Source organism: Leptonychotes weddellii, chromosome 4 (genome assembly GCF_054177405.1).
Source record: "Leptonychotes weddellii isolate Sample4059 chromosome 4, ASM5417740v2, whole genome shotgun sequence".
NCBI lineage: Eukaryota > Metazoa > Chordata > Mammalia > Carnivora > Phocidae > Leptonychotes > Leptonychotes weddellii.
The window spans coordinates 56,670,970-56,686,900 of record NC_138372.1 but is presented as its reverse complement, the minus strand read 5'-3'; the positions used below and the strand labels follow the sequence as shown (position 1 = coordinate 56,686,900).

The window sequence follows — 15,931 nt, the reverse complement described above, 5'->3', positions numbered from 1 at the left end:
TCAGTTTGTTTCTCAGAGTCCATAGTCTCTCATGGTTCATCTCGCCCTCTGATTTCCCCACCTTCATTATCCGTATATTCTATGAGGAGAGCAGCCTTATTTTTGGTATGATATGATAGGTAGTACATAGATACTTCCTGATGATTTTCAAAATAGATTTAGAATTATCTGTGTGATGGGAGTCCTATGTTCTTATTTAAATTACTAAACAAATTTGACACATTAAGAGTGATCTGCTTTTGTCTTTATTACATGATAACCTGCAGTAAATTCTGTAGAAAAATAAAACCTGTGTTTATCTATTTGGTCTTTATATAGTACTTGCCTTACATCTCTTTTACGTAGTTCCTAACGGTTAATTTCTAACAGTGTTCTGTGCTGGAAGTCCTTATCGAAACTAAATAAAGGGATGATTACTTAGAAATCTTGCCATCAGTGTCATGTGCAAGGAAATGAAGTTTGATTATTTTTGTTCTTGTTTTTCTTCGTACGAGCATAACCTCCTAATATATGTACAAACACACACCTACATACACACATGTGTATATAAAGAGATTTAAGGAATTTTCTCATAGTTATGGGGGCTGATAAGCCAAATCAATAGGGTGGGCCAGTAGGGTTTCTATATTGCAGAATTCTTTCTCTGGGAAACTTCAGTTTTCATTCTGAAGGCTTTCAACCCATTGGGTGAGGCCCACCTTCATTATTGAGGATAATCTACCTGAAGTCACCAGGTGACTCTTTGTAAACACATAAACAAAACATGGTGATATTATGTTGACACATAAAATCAGTCATCACAAGAAGGTGACATAGGGACACAGATGAGGGGCACTTAGTATAGCTTGGGATTTCCAATTACACATTTAATATTTTTGATGCATTTGTTAGCTGCTTCCATCCAGAGTAGCTTTGGCCATGGGAAGTACAAAATAACATACATACTTCTGAAGAGGGAAAAAAAAGGGGGGGATAACATTTTATAATGTCCTTAGCTTAGCTTTACTGAGGCAAGAAATTATGTGCCAAGGGGTTCCACAATTCACAGTGTAAAGAGCATTTTTCTGTGCAAGATAACGCTCAAGAATAGCAAAACCTATCGGGTATCTTTGACCTGGCTCTCTCTGCCTCCTCAACTACATCTCACAGACAGGAAAACACCTCAGCTCAAACCTTAATTCTTTTTCCAACACTACCATTAGCATAGTGATTTTTTAAAAAGTACAACATTTGAAAATTGTCATAGGATAATTTTACTAATCCATAGGGCTTTAGGAATAGCTCATATTTTGGGAACTTCCTACATCCAAGAAAAGAGCCCAGAAATGTTATATCATAAAAAGGAATCTACATTCACTTTGGTCTAGAGTCAGACTGCTAGGTGTTGATGGGGACAACCTTAAGAGTGAGTCTAAATCCCAAACCCACCGCCTGATACAAATGCTTGTCAAATGTGTTAAACGTGCCAGAGGTTGGCAATCCCTGGTTACCCTTTCCCAGCTTCATGCAAAAATACCCTCAAAGATTGTAACAGTACTACAAACTAAAGAGGAAACCCTGTGCCAAAATCCACTGGGAATTTATATTAACTCCAGTGCCCATCATTTGATTCATGGATCCAAATTAGCTGGAGAGAAGTTAAGAAAAAGCCCCAACTCAGTCACTAACTCAGGACACAGGAGCTACACCACCTTGAAAATCAAATCCTTGTTGCCCAGCCATCATCTGAGCTCGCTAGAATTGAGATCTGTGCCCACCCCTGCAGTATTCCTCAGCCCCTTTCTTTCACCTGCATGATAGAAACTGCAGATTTCAATTTTTGGTACAACTGTGGATTGAGGAGTGAGGGGCACTTTGCACCCCTGGGATATACAGTCACCGCAAAGAAGTCTTGCAAATGGATGGAGGGTGGAGGATCCCTAGATTGTAGCAAATGCTGAGAGTGTATAACACTTGTTCAAAGAACACTTGTCTGACTGTAGCAGCTACCTACGCAGAGTATCTAAGAATTGGAGCAGAAGATGCTCCTGCCTTAGTCCAGCAGGCACTGGAATTGACACAGGTACTTAGGAGGCCACCTCATTCAAGATATAGATCTAAAAGGAACTGAACTGCCCTGTGAACAGGGAGGAGGCCCAAGGGCATGTGGAAATCTTCTCGCAGGGTTGTTAAAAGCATGGGTTATGGAGGCAGAAGGCCTGGGTTTAAATCCTGGCTCTCCTACTGACCAGCTGTAGAGTGCTGGGCAAATCACCTAGTCATCCAGAGTTTCAGTTTCCTCACACATTACATGGTAGTGATATCTACCTCAGCGATTGTAGGAAGTAAGCAAGTTAAAGTCTGAAGTGCTCAGTGCTCTGGCTTGCACAAAGAAGTGTTTAAATAATTACTTTCATTTTTATTAGCCATAAAGAAGGAATAGATTGAGATAAAGAGAAGGAATGAAAAGGTGCATCCTGAAATATGAAAAAAAAAAAAAATAAAAGGAAACTCCAAAAGTAAATTCCCATAAGAGGAACTAATCAGCATAATTGACACTACTGAAAACTTCATAGGTCATATGGGTAAATTTGATCACTCTCAAAAAAAAAAAAAATGAGAAAAAATTAAGATATAGCAAACAAAAGAAAGAAAAATACGATTTTTGAATTCTATGTGTGCCAGCCCAAAGAAAACAGAAAAATGAAAGAAGTGATAATTAAAGAAAACTTTCCTGGGCGCCTGGGTGGCTCAGTCGTTGGGCGGCTGTCTTCAGCTCGGGTCATGATCCCAGGGTCCTGGGATCGAGTCCCACATCGGGCTCCCTGCTCCAAGAGAAGCCTGCTCTCCCTCTCCCACTCCCGCTGCTTGTGTTCCTACTCGCTGTCTCTGTCTCTGTCAGGTGAATAAATAAAATCTTAAAAAAAAAAAAAAGAAAGAAAACTTTCCAGAACTAACCCAAAGAGCTAAGTTTATTTACTGACAGTTTTTATTAGGTCTATGCAAAATTAATGAAAACTGCTAGTAATAAGACATATCCTTTAAAATTTTTAAAAGTCACACATACAGATATTGGAAGGGAGCATACAGAAGAATCATTACTTGCAGTTATGTTATTCAAGACCTGGAGAATGCAAGAGAACAAATGGAAAGACTAATGAGTTTAGAAAGGTAGCCAATTGCATAATAAATATACAAAGATTAATATAAACCTGTTGATTGGTCAGAAAATATAATGGAAAGACAATCTATTCACAACAGAAGTACTACTAATACCAATTTAAAAAGCAGTGAAATATAAGTGACCCAACTTACAAGAAACGTACAGGACCCTTAAAAAGAGAACTGCAAAACTCCTGGGGGACAAAATGGAATACTCAAAAGATTTCTTGGTCAGGTTCACGTACAGATTTTTCCCTCATACTCTGGAAATTCAAAGTAATTCATACAAAAATCTCAATAGGACTTTTTAGAAACTTGAAAAAAAATGTTTCTAAAGCCTTTTTTGTGGAAAAAATGGGCAAGTAGCCAGACAATTCAGAAAGGGGAGGGAAAAAAAAGGTTGGAATGAGTCTCAGAAGATACAAAAATTTTTTTCCAAGGCAGAGTGACTAAAATATTAGTCCAAGATCAGTGGAACAAAAGAGAGTCTAGAAATGTTTCTCACTTATGGGGTGATAAAGATGGCTTTTAAGTGGGGAAAAAAGTTATTTATTAAGAGATCTGGCTACCCATTTGGGAAAAAAAATAAAGCTAGAATCTTACTTCACATATAACATCAATAGACTTTGAGATGGTTCAAAATTTTAAATATAATAAATAAAATTATATAAAACAAAAACATGGTAGAATATTTTTTTATAATCTTGAGAGGTGAACAGCCCCTTACGTCATTACTCAGAAGCTCAAACTATGAAAGAGCAAAATAGAAAAAGTAGAAAAAGATCTGTAGTAACAGATAAAGATTAATAATCTTAAAAAAAAAGAATTCTTCAAATTAATTAGTAAATGATGAACACCCCACAAGAGACATGGAAATGAGTGGATAATCCATGTAAGAAAAGATGCATACAGCCAGCAAACTTAGGGAAAGGGTTGTTCATGCTTATTAGTAATACAAGAAATGGGCACTCATGGACTATTGATAGAAGTACACACTTCCTGGGGCGCCTGGGTGGCTCAGTCGTTAAGCGTCTGCCTTTGGCTCAGGTCATGGTCCCGGGGTCCTGGGATCGAGCCCCGCATCGGGCTCCTTGCTCTGCGGGAAGCCTGCTCTCCCTCTCCCGCTCCCCCTGCTTGTGTTCCTCCTCTCGCTGTATCTCTCTCTGTCAAATAAAAATCTTTAAAAAAAAAAAAAAAGTATACACTTCCTTCTCTTCTGGAGAGCAGATAGACAATGTCTTTAAGTTTAAAATGTGGATTCCCCTTTGACCCATTAATTCCACTACAGAAATTTATCCTAATGAGATGGACATGTCTGTAGAGGCATATGTCAAGATTGCTTTCCCTGCAGCCTAGCTAATCATAGTAAAATATTTGGAAATAACCCAGATTTTCATCAAGTGATTAAAAAGCTGATATATTTGTACAGCGCAATAGGATGTAGCTATTAGAATATCACGTAGATATATAGCTACTAACATGGGAAGATGTTCAGGGCACAGTATTAAGAATATTAAGTTTAAAAGGCAGATACAAAATATGTGTAATTCTACTTCTATTTCATTGTGTTTACCTATGCATTTCAAGAGATGCCTGTTAAATCAAGAGGTTTTGATTTAGTAGTAGAGTTATAAAGATTTCCCCCCCAACACTTTTAGTTTTTCAACATTTTCAAGTATTTTTTACAAAAGTTATTTCTAGGAAATCAGCAGCAAAATTTTATTTAAAAGAAATGCTTCCTTCAAATAATAAATATTAATATCTAAAGAGTTTAATATCAAAAATCAAAATAAATGACTTACTAAGTTTCAGAGTATATATATATATATATATATATATATATATATATCTTATCTTGAATCTTCTGTAATTGTATGTCTGCATATTCAGAACTAGTTTTTACCTGTGTTGGTAATTTATGATTTATTCTTACAACATGCTCTGTAAAAAATTATGGCAGTGCATGTGTTCAATTTGTACTAAGTGGATCGTAATGATTTATTTACTTTATTCTTGTTTTTGAAATATTAAATTGTCCTCAGAAAATACTCCTTTGTTTTAAAGAGATAAAGTATTCTTCAGATGATGAGAACTATCTGATATTGGGAAAACTCTGTATGTACATTTCTAGTAATGAACTCCAAGATTTAACTTATGGTTAATAAAAAACCCAGATGAACTTGGGCTTATCAGTTTGTCTTGGATGTTTATTTTGATTGCAGCATCACATCTGAAATCCAATTGTAAGCATCACTTGTAATCAAAGCACTGTTAGTAGGTGTGACAAATGCATTTTAACAAAATTATACCCATGTTTTATTTGGTGAAATATTATTTTGCTTAGGAATTAACACTGTAATTCTGTTTCACAGTTTATCCATGTAATTTGGGTTTTTACATATCTTGCAGTTTCTTTTATCCTAAAGTAGGTTTGAGTTTATTAGCTGGTTTCACATAGTCTTGTTTATAGACCTATCACTATAGCTTCTAAGTGCTTCTCAGATTATGTTCCTTTTTTTTATGTCTATCAAACTACATTTCCACATAAACGAAAACTCTTAAGTTGCTAGAATTCTTTGCCTCTTTATCGTCAGCCCGCTGGTTATCTAAATGAAGAGCACTGTTTTCCAGTTTTGTTCCACCCGGTGGTAGGCAATTTATCTGGAATTTTTATTTCACCATGAAGAAAACACTAAGCTATTTATACTTACACATTTATTTGCATCCTTTTGTCTTCATCTGCTATTTCATTGGAAGTGATGACCATCCTGCTTATTAAGCATTAATTTATCTTTTCCCTGGATCGCTTTGCTCTGGCCTCTTCATGAACTTTGCTCTATCAAGTATTCCCTGAATCCTGTAGCTTCATCATGTCCCTACACATAGAAACACCTCAAATTCTTTCCTATCCTGACTTCTAGAACAACATTGTCCTGATACCCCTGCCCCCTTCTTAGTTTCCTATGTAGACATCTCTTCTTCCACTCACCTTTTAAATGTCTGCATGCTTTACTTTTGGATTTTTTTCTCTATACATTACTCTTGACTGGTATCAGACCCCAGACATCAGTATATCCTTTGTACGCTCAAATCTTTATCTCAGGCCTGTTCTAAGGCCCATGTAGGGACCATCCACTGGACAGTGCTTGGATATTGTTCCACAAACTTCTGAGAATCATTATGTCCAGAATTGAATTCTTCCCTAGCTCCGTGAATGACGACAGCTTGCACCTGGCTACCCAAGTCCAGCAGCCATTTTCAGTTCTTCCCTCTCCCTTATCCCCAGTACTGCATCCTCTCGGCCACTGACTTGAATGGCATCTCATCTTTGTACCACAGAACCTGACTCAGTGTCCGTGCCTGGGTCTCAGCCCTCATTACTTCCGGCTTGGCTCTCCATCCTGGCATTCTCACTGGCTGCTCGCTCTTTATTCTTGCCCTACTTTGAATCCATTGGCCACACAGTACCAGAGTGATCTCTGAAATGTCTGATTAAAATCCCTTAATGTGTGGGATTAAGTTGAGGACAGAATGGTTTGCAGCTAGCAAACCCCAGGGGTGGGGGGCCTTTCCCACCAGGTGGGGGGCATATCTGCCAAGAGTAGGGAGCTCACAGCTAAGCCTTTAGGGCCTTGTGAGTCTCAAAGATATGACAGCAGCACATGGAATTTCCTCCCAGAGAAAAATCTTCCTTGACCACCCCTAATCAGAGTTCAGGCACCCTTCCTCTCTGCTCCTAGAATAAATCTGAACGCTTGCCACCCTGCCTAGGATATTAAATTCTTTTTAGAAGAAGATGGGTACACACACACACACACACACCACACAAACATAGAAGCAAAAAAAAAGCACATCTTGCACCATTGCAATTTACTATTTATCTGCCTGCTTTCCTGACTAGAGTGGTGTATATTTCTTGAGTGAAGGGACTCTGTCTTTCATTTCCTAAACCCGTCTTCTGTGCCTCATTGGTGGAAGGAACTTAGCAAACATTTATTGACTAAGTTAATAAATATTTATTATGCACTGATTTGTGGAATGTACCTTAACTTCTGCATGAATATGTATTCGGAATGCATTTGTAAAGTAAAAATTCCAAACACTGCGGTTTTACCAAGGAGTGGGGAATTTGCAACCAGTGGGTCCTAGCTCTGTGCCCGTTTTTGCTAGAGGCCCGTCAGGCTGACTGGGGGACAGGGGTGCACGGAAGAAAAGCAGCAGCTGCAGGACCAGGGAAAGAACCACGGTCTAGACAGCTTTGGGTCCCCAGAAATACTTGGGGAAGAGTTTTCAGGGAGCTGATTGCCCTAGACCAGACATTGGACTCACTGAAATAATAGAATTTCTGTTATTACTATTACTGTGACTTCCTTTGCTTTCCTCCCAGCCCCCCGAATGTTGAGGACTGGGAAAAATTTAAGTTAACACACCTTTCTGAAGTGAGCAGAGAGTGAAGAAATCCGCTTCAGAGCAGAGGTAGTTTAAAGTCCTTTTTTTTTAACATTCTGATTATACCTGCTCTTTGCATTCAGTCCTTCGGTTCATCTCATCCCTCGTTGCTCTTCAGTCCATTAGCCTGAACCAGCCCTCACATTGCACCAGGCCTACGTGGTCACTGGAATACCCTCAACTAGTGAGAACCACCATCCTCGTACAGAACCACTCAACGAAACCTAACCCTGCATCAAACCTGTAATCAACCTCCGGTTTCCAACCTTACGGAATCGAGCCAGTCAAATGTAGCATGTGCTGCCGAGCCTTCTCCTCTCGTTTGCCCTTCAAACCCAGAACTTTCTGCCTCTACTCCTTCATGCCATTTATGTCCCATTTATTACCCTTTCTCCAGATACATTCAGAAATTAAGCGTTTGATTAATTATAAGATGATCTTTATATATCCCCGTGTGAAGTAATTGGAAGATGAGCAAGTCATTTTTCCCTCTAGAAGGTAGGTAGAATGTGGGAGTAGCTATGAATCAGATGTCACTCAAACCGTTAATGAAAGCAAATTGCTATAAACCACATGATGGGAAGGAACGTGGAATGGCTGAAGCTTAGTATGATAAGCAGTTGCTAATCAGGAGGAGTGAATATTTTCATCATTTGATTGAACTTTTTTGCCTAAATAGAATTTAAGCTTCTTGAGGTGAGGAATTAAAATCTAACACACTGCTGTAGAGGACAGGCATTCAAGTGTTTGAGGAGTGAAGGATTATAATGGTGGGTTAGGTTTTCCCACCTGTAAACTCTGCTCTATCAGGTTCTATTTATAGTGCCATTTGTATTTATTATGATTATGTATTTTTAAACTTTTATTTTTCCCATAAAGACAACTTTTATTTTTTTTCTTTACATATCTGTTTTGGATATACCTTATCTAGATGAAGAGAAGGCAAGGACTTGGAAAGCAGAGTATCCCTTTCATTACAATTTCTTTTTACATAACCTTTTTAAACTAGATTTAGATAACTGCCTGTCTCTCCTATCAAAGGAGAAGGGTTGTGCACCTTACAACAGGCAAAAAAGGCTTTTAGAAAATAAAATATTTTAAATTGACCCATTACAATTTTTCAATTTTCTTGAGTACATCGGAAAGTGGGGACAAAAGACAGAAGAGGGTAAAATGGTCCTTCAAACAACCTGACTGTAATAGCCTTAGTCAGGTTTAGTATACTATTTATATTGTTTCTCCAGACAGGTACAAAGGAGGTTCAAGTGCTCTATGTGCCTGCTTTGCCATACCTTGATATTACATATATATATATATACACACATATGTGTGTCTGTGTGTGTGTATATATTTAACTCCCAGTAATCCTGGCCAGTGTTTATCTAAACTCTTTGAAGCATATGAAGTCCCAGTTATGCAACATAACCCTGGGCAACCACAAACAAGGTGGAAGCACATCTCCCAGAAATAATACTTGTTTACCAAGTATTATTACAAATAATGCTGTATCCCAAGTATTACACACACACATATAATGTATATTATGTATATATATTTAATTTGAAGTTTAAACTGTATTGCAGAAGAACCCACAGAGATATGTAAACATATTGGTACATTAACTGTAAATTGCAGATTTAACATTTGGATCAAGTACAAAAAAATTGGCTTTATATACCGTCAAAGCTCAGCTCTGGGTACCTGCCATCTTGCTTCAAAGAAAATCTCACTTTGGATGGTTAAGAGGAAAAAATCATGGAATTTTAAAGAAAATAAAAGTAAAACCTATCAATTAAAAGATTTGTTTTCCTTTATTATTTTATTTGACTGAAACAAGCATCCAAACTTCTAAACCTTATTTAATTTTAGCTTGAAAACCTTTAACAGCCTAATTCTTAAACTTACGTTCTAAATATAGAAAGTGCATAATACAGGTAAGTATTAATTTTTAAATGTCAATTCAACTTAGTAGGAAAAAAGCAATTGATGTGCTTCAGTAATAACTTCCACTTGTCTTTAACTTGTTTTATTAAAGCTTGCAATTCTATTTAATTGGCATGTAATTTAATTGCCACATAAGTTATTTAATTATATGCTATAAATGGAAAATGTTGTTTATAGGCAATCACATCTCTTTTGTTAAAATCTGGAATACTAGATCTCCCTCAATCTTGTGTTTATTTATTTCTTCATGCTGATTAGTTGCATTGCATGATTGAGTTATACCACATATTTAATTGATTTTGCTATTGTTTATAATGCGGTATGTATGTGTGTGTTTGTATTTTTTATTCTTTTTTTTATTCTTATGTTAATCCCCATACATTACCTCATTAGTTTTAGAAGTATTTTTTATTCTATTTCAATAATTCAGAGAGCCAAAATTTAACCTACTTTATTAATGAAAACAAAGGCCCAGAAGTTTCCTTCTTTATGGAGGGTACAATGTCATGCTGTCCATCCAGCTCAGCACGCCTTACCCTCCACTCTTGCCCAATTCTAACCCATTACTTTGAAGGTTTACCTTAGGTGTTACTTCTGCTTTCAAGGCTGTTCTGACCCCACTAATAGGTTAGATGGTTTTTCTCTGAGTTCCTTTAGCAGAATAACTAATCAGAGTTAGACCTAGACCTGGTCTAGTCTTCCTTTTCACTAGTGTGGCAACCTTGGGCCTTCGTAAGCTTCAAGTTTCATGGTTCTAAACCAGGGATAATAGTTACCTTACTGGTTGTTCTAAAAAATATATTAGATGCATCTTTCTATGCCTTTGCACACTATTGGCACATAAAAAGCCTGCAAAGAAACTTAGCTCTCTTCCACTAAGTACTCAGTAAATATATGTTGAATGAACGGATGGATTACAGTTACCTGGTTTTTTTTTCCCCAGCCTTATTGTATAATTGACAATAATTATCAACTGACTTGTCTGACTCCCACTGCTTTGTTTACCCAAGGTGGTCTTTTGTCTCATGAAAGGTAGAGAACAGTACCTGCCACATAGTACGTGGTTGGTGAATTGATAGAAAACCTCTAGCTTGCCCATCTGACTAAAAACCTAATAAATACTTCAAATAAACATCATTCATTTAACATATTTGTTAAGCACCTACTCTGAACCAGGCACTGTTCCACTCCCTGGTTCTACATGAGTGACAGCCTGTGGTTTCATAGCATTTGGATTTTAGTGGAGAAAGGCAATGATAAAAAAGTACATGGACTGTTGAGTGATAAGAGCTATACAGAGAACTAATGCAGAATAAAGGGCAAGAGTATATTGAGAGCAGGTGCTATTTTATGTAGTGTGATCAGGGAAACCTTCCTAGGAATGAGGGACCTAAAGGAAATGAGGGAGTCAGTGGTGCAGATAGATATCTGGACACAGAACTTTCCAGGCAGAAGGAGTAGCAGGTGCAAAAGCCTTGAGGAAGGAACATCCGTGTTGTGTTTCAGGAAGAGCAAGGTGCTCTGACTGGGGTGGAATGAGGGAGTGGGAGAGTAACAGGTTAACACCAGCAAGGTAACCGGGAGCCTTGCAGATCAGTGGAAATGTTTAGATTTTAAATCTGAGTTAGATGGAAAAAACATATCCATTAGCATTTGGATACAGAAGTAAAAACACTCCGCTACCCAAAGCTGAAAGTGGTTTATACAGAGAGTAAGTGCATGCCCTTGTCTGGTAGTCGGTGGACACAAGGTATTCCTTAGATTTATTTTGACAGCAAGGGAAATCATGGCCTCTTTTGCATTATATTTAATTTCTATTTATAATTATAGCTGTTCATCTAAAAATTTCAAACCTTCCTTTGAAAGCACATTATAGTGATCCAGATTTCCCAAGGCCCTGGGTGTGTTTTTTATGGGACTATTTAAGCACTGTTGATACAAATTGGTGTCTCTGGGCCCTTGTTTCCAAATTGCATTCATTAAATGTTTTCAGGTGCGATCAATATTTTTTGAAAGTCTCCAAATTTAGTTTATAAAATTGCATGCTTGGATTGTGGAGCAATTATCCTCTCATGTTGAGAAATATTTTAACTCTTTCCTAAGACCACATACAAAGAGAAGGAAGACATCTACATTAAAAGGTGGGGTTTTCTCTCTTTGTTTAAGGAAAAGAAATATTCCTTTTATTTTGGGCCGTATAAGCATAAAACACAACCCTTCTTTTTTTCTCAGAGTCCACATTTAAACGTGCTCTCATACTGGCTGATGATGCCCTTTCCTAAAACATTTTGTCCTCCACCCATCCACATTCCCTGCCCAGTTCAGGTTCTCTTCCATTTTAACTGCTTCCTACTTGACCAGAACTTTAACTATTCTTCCTCTTTCCCTCCACCCTGGAGCCAGGCTGATTTTTCTAGTGGAAAAATCTGATCCTATCACTGGCATGCTTACATCTTCCAATGGGTCCCTGCAGCCTGGATCATGGAACACACACTTTTTTTTTTTTTTTAGACTTTATTTATTTACTTCAACAGAGAGAAACAGCGAGAGAGGGAACACAAGCAGGGGGAGTGGGAGAGGGAGAAGCAGGCCTCCCGCGGAGCAGGGAACCCGAGGCGGGGCTCGATCCCAGGACCCTGGGATCATGACCTGAGCCGAAGACAGACGCTAACGACTGAGCCACCCAGGTGCCCCGGAACACACACTTCTTAAGCTAAGTTTCCAAAGCCCTTTGGGGTTGAGACCCTGTGTGGTCTCTAAGCCACCCCTCTCTCCATGCTCTGTCTTCTCCAGGTGCCTGAAATAACTTCTGGTCAGTAAACACACACTCTCAGCCTCTCAGCCTTGCACACTTGCTGTCCCCTCACTTTCCCATATGCGACACTTTCCCCCACTGCATGCCCACTTCCTACCTTATTGCCTCCCCAAAACTGCTCATCCTTCAAGACTTCAGCATCCCTGCCCCTGTGAGGCTGTCCTTGATCCACGAGGGCGGGTTGGCTCCGTGGGCCCATGTAGCATCTTATGAACACCCAACCTAACTCTAGGTGCTGACATCCTCGATTGCAATCTCTGTAGATAGGTGTGAAGATAAGAGAGATTTCTTCCCCCGGGGTTGGTTAGATTATTGAATGTAAGAATCATACCTTCCCCTGTCAGTAGCCCCGGGGCCTGTGGCAGAGCCTGGGACAACACCGGGTATTCACAAAAGATGGGTTTGTTGGAATAAAAGCTATCTGGGGGACCCTTGTCTGTTTTTTTGCTGCTGTCGACGAAATGCAGTTTGTTCCTCACCAGAAGGTGTCACACTAACTCTACGTTTTCAGCACCGTTTTTGGCTTTCCGGCTGTGCTCTAACATATTAATTGGGTTGTTATGGGAAGGAGATGATAATTTAGGCACTGTTTACAGAATAAAACTGATTTAACCTTCAGTTTTTCTGTGAACATTTTTTTTTCCGAACCCAGCGTTCCAACTGAAATTGCCAAAGTAAAAAGGAAGACTTCAAATTGAAAAAATGATTAGAGCGAAATAAAAATTCAAGATAGGGCATCAAGTGAAGAACACAGGAAAAATGCGAAGCACAAAATCAACACCTCAGAATGGTAATGGTCCAGTAATAGCTACAGCTACACAACTGTTTCTTTCCATCTCAAGCAAAATGGGAATTTTGTTTGGTATTTGAGCAAAAGTGCTGAAAGGAAAAACAAGGCCCAGAAGGAAATGTGCCTTGTTTGTAGGGTCTCTTTAACTTTGAAGACCTCAAGATCCTGAGTAAAGAACTCTTAATCCTGGATCCATGAACATTATACATGCAACACTTTTGTACACAGGACTGGAGGAGACGGAGAAGCAAACAGGAAAGGAGACATGAGGAAGTATAAATGCCCCTTGAAGGTACGAAGACGTAAGTGAAGAGAGGTTGTTTTTTAAAAAATAAGAAAGTGCCCAGGTCCACATCGCTGAATACTTGCAGCTCAGAGCAATAAAGGAGGAAGAGAGTCCTTGGAATCAGAAGATCCGGGTTATGAACTCTAAAATGTACTGGCTGTGTGACCGAGGGCCCCATAGAGCCGACCTCTCAGGCCATCCGTGTTTCCAAACATAAAATAAAGCTTATCTCCAGTGTCATGAGCGTCAAATAAGATAACTCCTATGAACACGATTCGTGTTCTTTAAAATGCTACATTAACATAAAGCAGCCTTACAGGTGAAAAGTCAAGGTAACGTGTATTGAGCGTTTCCCTGTGGCAGGTGAGTGCTGGGCACTACACATAAACACGACTTCGATTCCTTCCAGTGAGACGAAACTCTCTTCCAGTCAATGAACTGCAGCCACAGCCCCCTCCTGCCTGTGTCCCCTTTCTTTCTTGGCCCTGTCACCGTGTTCCAGTAAATATCCCTTAGATACGGAAATCATGGATATTGTTACCCGCCCCTAAGCACTGAAGGGTCTTCCCAAGGGGTGAGCTTTATTAGAACTGGTAGTGTTCAGCTTGCAGGTGCCTTGTGGTGGTGGTGGTGCTGAGTTAGAATTAGAGCTTCTAAGAAAGCTCTGGAGGTGTTTGCCAACAAATGCCTGGTGGAAGATTTCTTTTGAAGGAAAAAGACATAAAAGAATTTGCCATCAGATCAAGAATACATACGACTTTTAGACCTTATCTGGTGAATAGACGAGACTGTGTTTTCTGAAAAGGTTTCTTCTATTACAGGGTAAAACCAATTTTGGAAGATAACACTTGGATACAGCAGGAAGAACCTTGCTTGCCCTGGATGTGTTCTCAATAAACATTTACCAAATTAATTAAGATTAGTCCCTATACCTGACAATATTAGCAATCTATATTTCTAAGGTTATTGGTTTCAATACAGGAACAGAATTATAACTTGTTTAGTAGTTTGTGATTTTCATTCCAGAAAATAATTGGATTTGGACAGGCAAAATAGGTTTTCTTGGCGTGTACATATTTTTGGATGCACTGGAGTCAAGAGGGTTGTTATTCTAATGAACATCATGTGGCCTGAGTAAAAAAGAAGTGACAAAATAAATAAATAGTGAAGGAGTAAGGAAATTCCAAGATCTTACTCAGGTTAAGGTGTAGAAAGCAAACCCTTAAAACAGTATGTGTCCTCAATTCGATCCTGTTATTTGTCCTTTGCCTTTATATGGGTTATATTTGAGGAATTCGCTGCTAAAGGAAACCGAATAATGCAAGAAATTAAACTTCCATCCTAAAAAAATTGTAGAAGTTTGGATCAGTATCACATAAACACTGTTGGAATATTAGCTAATCTCTGCAATGGATTATAACTCCCAGAGATTTTCTTGGGCACGTCTGCAAAATTTCATTATTTCCATGACTGTTGAACTGAAACTATCGCCAGTTACTAAAAAGACAGGGCAACTATTATGTCAGTTGCTGATTAGTAGCTCTACTCCTTGACAAGTTTACCAGTGTTGATATTTGATGTTTTCTGCAGAGTGGAATTAATGTTCTTCCAGGAGGCAATGGTAATGAACTAAACTTCACATCCACAGAGGAGACTGGACAGCAGGGTAGTCTTGCACTTTGGTCTTTATCCGTAATCAGATGCTTTATCTCCAAAAATCCTGTCTGTCAGGTTCCCCCAACTAAGCTGGATTTATTAATACAGGTTGTTACTTCTCGTTCTGATAATGAGCTGCTTTACTGGTGGTTGCTCAAAGAACTACAGAAAAGCAGAGCAGAGGACCTGTCATTCGACAGCGGACTACACAGCAGTGGGAATTGGATATGGCTTTTAACTCCATGCCATTGATGGTAATTTTTGGTTGCTTGCCTGATTTGCCTGGGGCAACTAAAAACATCACCTTAGCTTTATTCAGTCTAATTGTCAGCTTGTACAGAGGCGCCAAATTTGAGAAATGATTGACAACTGGGTATATGTCCTCAGGTATATGACCTTGCAGTTCATAGTCGTTAGCACTCAGTCACTCAGGGCTGGCCTGCCCCCAAAGACATTAGTGGAGGCCAGCCATCTGATGAGACCAAAGAGCTCTGGGAAGGAGCAGCGGCTCTTCCTCACCCAGGTGTCCACCATTCTTGTTGCATCATTGACCATCCCTGTGCGGGAAAAGCTGGATGGCTTAGGGCCTATTGGTGACCTTGTCTGACACCCATTTGTGTGCGGGGAGGTTCAGGCTGCACGCCATCTGGCCTGATTTGGCCAGCAGTTTCATCATGTGGCTGTTCTCCCCGTTGATGGATTTCTCTGAATAGCAGAGTGTGTCAAGCATGAGCTAAGTAAGTAAAAAACAGTGTGTAAACCCTGATGTTGCTCATCACATTTCTTCTCCATCTGAGAGAGTTGTAAAGACTGCCTCTCTGTGACTTGTCTGTAATTTTAGGAAACACGT

The 15,931-nt window shown here is 39.0% G+C and overlaps 1 long non-coding RNA gene across 2 annotated transcripts; it reads left to right on the top strand.

Moving 5' to 3' along the window:
• Positions 1-6: 6 nt before the first annotated feature.
• On the top strand, positions 7-13,665 carry LOC145721294 (uncharacterized). Of its 2 annotated transcripts, XR_014144921.1 has the most exons (3): positions 7-3,150; positions 3,244-7,617; positions 7,709-13,665. It is a non-coding gene; the product is annotated as an uncharacterized LOC145721294 (long non-coding RNA). The 2 variants fall into 2 exon arrangements; XR_014144920.1 differs by having other exon boundaries at positions 3,244-13,665.
• Positions 13,666-15,931: the final 2,266 nt, after the last annotated feature.